The 3,664-nt window shown below is 36.9% G+C and overlaps 1 pseudogene; it reads right to left on the bottom strand.

Moving 5' to 3' along the window:
* Positions 1-2,434, bottom strand: part of LOC101591722 — a 41,599-nt pseudogene extending 39,165 nt beyond the window's left edge.
* Positions 2,435-3,664: the final 1,230 nt, after the last annotated feature.

Below are 3,664 nucleotides of genomic sequence, written 5' to 3'. Positions count from 1 at the left end.
AAAAAAAAAAAAAAAAAGAAAGAAAGAGAAAAGAAAATTTATGATTTAAGGCCAGCCAGATATCTCAGCAGAGTTAAGTGCCTGCTTAGGCAGATGCGGGAACCCGGGTTCGATCCCATGCTGTATCAGCCTCGCCCCAGGGGGCACTGAGATGGCAGTTGAGACTGGACCTGGTGGTGTGCACCTGTAATTGCAGCGCTTGGGAGGCTGAAAACAGGAGGATCAGTACGAGTCTGATCTGTGTGGGGAGACCCTGTAGATCCTGTACTAAATATATATTTTTTTAAAAATGAACATTTGGCATACGTGCCTCTTTAAACTCTCTAAACTCTCACTTTCATGTGTCCACACACATTGATTTATTACAAACAGTAGGAGATTTGTATCTTCCTTAGAAATCTGCTGCCATAATCTTTGTTCTTATTTTTTTTAATTGTTCACTTCTTTGTGTATATATTTTCCGATATAAAGCTTAGGATTAACTTGGAAAGCTGCAAATTCAATACCATGTGCTGAGCATTTCTTATTGATTTGCACAAAACTGAAACATTGCAGGATGAATTAGTCATATAATTGAAAGGATTCCTGAATAAACTGTCAGTGTTTGTTAAGGATATTCACAATTTTTCAGCAGAGTAATATGCTTTCCTAATCACTATTTCAGCAATGCTGATTTTATTCAGGTATACTTGCTATTTATATGCTTCTCTGTTTAATTAATTGTTTTGTGAAAGCAAGTATTTTCCCCAATATTGTTAAGCTATAAACCATAAATAGAAATCACCTACATTATGTACAATTGGATGTTTGGATATAAATATATTGTAAAAAGATGATAATAATCAAATTAATATACCATTACCTTATGTTCTTACATTTTTGTACTGAGAATAATTAAAATATATATTCCTTTCACAAGATTTAAACACACACTCGATATTAACCAGAGTAGGCCCTTTACCTCATGTTAGATCTTGAACTTAAAATGTACTTCTTTTCTAACTGATGTTTTATAACCTTTGACAAACATTGGCCTGGTTTCCCAACCTCTGCCACCGGTCGCCATTCTTCTCTCTTTAAATGGGTGGTAGGTGTTCTGTTTTATTTTTCTTTTGTTTTGGATTCCGTACCTAAGCGAGCATGCACAGTATTTATTCTGCGTCGGTGTCTGCTATATGAGGCGTATTTTACTTAGCGAGATGTCCTCTAGTTAATCCATTCCGCCTTACATGGACAATATCTTTCCTTATTATATCATGACTACGTCTCATATGGCCATATACGTATACATATGTGCAAGGCTGTGCTTATGTTTCCACGTGCACGTTTGAATAAGCTTTGCTTTATTCATTCATTCTTGGTAGGTTGTTTCTGTGAATTTTTCTGAGTTATCATTTATACAGTTTCCTTTTATATTTATAAATGTATTTTCATGTCTTTTTATTTACACTATCATTTTATCACTTCAAAAATTATCCTCAATTTTATTGTTTATTATGCTCTAGATTATTTTGTTTTGATTTTTATAATTTTGTGTTTTGAAATGAATCGTAATTTGCGTTTCTTTTTCCTATCCCATAATAGTATAAATCCAAAGTGCTTCATATTTTTCTTTTTTTCCTCAAGGCAAATATGTTTCACTACATACTTTCCTCATATATTTACTGTTGGTGCTGTCTACATAGAGTATTTTGACATATTTTCACTTTGATTTGTCTGATAATCTTTTCTAATTTCCTCTTTCCTTTTTTTCTGTGACTTGTTGATTTTTCAGTAATGTGTTTATTCCTATGTTTTTGTGAGCTTGTCACCTGAATTAATTTCACTAAATTCTCTTTTCGCATTATCACTAGTATTTTACAAAAACCTCCTATGTCTCTAAAAATCCTCGTAGGTATGCTCAGCCCGCCTCCGTGTGCTGACACACCCTGAGATGTCCCCTGCGTGCTCGCAAACGTGCGCGCTGTGGCGCTGTAGTGGGACATGATCTGTGTCAAGCCTGTGAGCTGCGTGTGACCCCAGACTTCGGAGAAAATGACGGAGGACTAAGGGACTCTAAAACTGAGGAAAAGGGGGATATAAAGGAAGGACCATTTTGCATCTGTATATACCAAATAGGACAGATATACAGCTACTTTCTCTTAGTGCAGTGAGAAGTAAGACTTGTACTAATAGTGCTTGTGGACAGGATATCAGGCCTGCATCTTGAACTATGGATAACCAGTAAGACAACAACATGCGACGTATTAATTATTGCAACTGCCCTACAGACCTCTTTTCAAACTGTCTCATTTCCACTTGTTTCTCCATAAAATTAATTAAAAAAATAAAACTGAGCAAACAGTGCAAATTTATGTGGGGAAACTTACAATGGGAAAGAAGAGAAAAGGAGAAGGACGTCGGCACGGAGCGTGGACGAGCACGAGGAGCGCATGCCGGAGGCCCAGCGTGGCCGGGAAGAGAGCCAGCAGCGCAGGGCGCCGGGCTGCGCCTGCTCCGCGACTCCGCGGCGGCGAGGCTGGGCTGCTCAGAAGCTGCTGCCTGCCGTGGGAAAGCCTTTCTCTCTGGTGTAAGTCACGGATCAGTGACTTTTCTCATCCTTTCAAATATCATTGTCCCCCTTTGGTATCCGAGCTCCTGTGCTTCGTTCTGTTTTTTGGTTTTTTGTTGCTTTTTTGTTTTTTGTTTTTTGTTTTTTTTTTTCACATAGTTTAACATTTTTATTATAGAATAAAATTTACCATTTCAGTAATGTTCAGTAATGTGTATTGCAGTTCTGCAATGTTGAATATATTCACACTATTATAAAATAGATCTCCAGAAGCTCCACATTTGTTAAATTCATTTATTTACTTAAATAGAATAAAAATAGTATGAAAAATCCTTAGACACAGTGCAGAATAGTGCTCCTCTGGTTCTCCAGGTAAGAGTTGAGGATGAGGAAAGGGCATCTTTCTTACATTGTTGGCAAGGGAGATTAAGGGAAAAAACGTGACTTAGCCCTCAGTGGAATACACGCAGTTGGAGACCATGCAGCCCTCCCGTCTGTTCTCCCCTGAGGGCCCGTGTTCTGCTGTATTTTATCTGAAAAGTATCCTTCAAGCCCTATGTTTTCTTACTAATTTTCTGTCTGAATAATATGCCTATTGCATTGTTGAAAGTCGGGAACTAAAGACCCCTTCTTTTGTGCTATCATTTTGTCTTGCCTAAGATGTTATATTTGCTTTATATATTGAGATGCTACGATGCTGGGAGAACTTGCAAAACTGACCATGTTGCTGGTGTGTAAGGACCACCATCCTCTCATTACAGTTTTACACTTACAGTTGATTTCATCTGCTGAATTGAAGGCAGCCAGCCTGCCTCTTTGATTTCCATTTTCTTCTATAACTTACATTTAGTGGGGCACAACTGGGCCTTGTTCTTAATCACTTTAGTTGCTTAATCTTTTGGTTGTAGAATTAAATCAGTTTAAATTGAAATTTTGTGTTGTTTTATTGTGAATTATTTGCCTCATATTTACTTGTTATTTTCTTCCCTTCTACTATCTTACTTTTTGATTTTCTGATTTTTGGTGTTGTATGACTTGATTTATTCATATATATACTTTATCTCTACTACTGCTTGTTTTGTCATTAGATTGATGTTGAAATAAAACTTATTT

This window comes from Octodon degus, unplaced genomic scaffold (genome assembly GCF_000260255.1).
Source record: "Octodon degus isolate 3935 unplaced genomic scaffold, OctDeg1.0 scaffold00012, whole genome shotgun sequence".
Classification (NCBI taxonomy): domain Eukaryota; kingdom Metazoa; phylum Chordata; class Mammalia; order Rodentia; family Octodontidae; genus Octodon; species Octodon degus.
The sequence above is the reverse complement of the archived record's forward strand: the minus strand, read 5'-3'. Positions and strand labels throughout refer to the sequence as shown.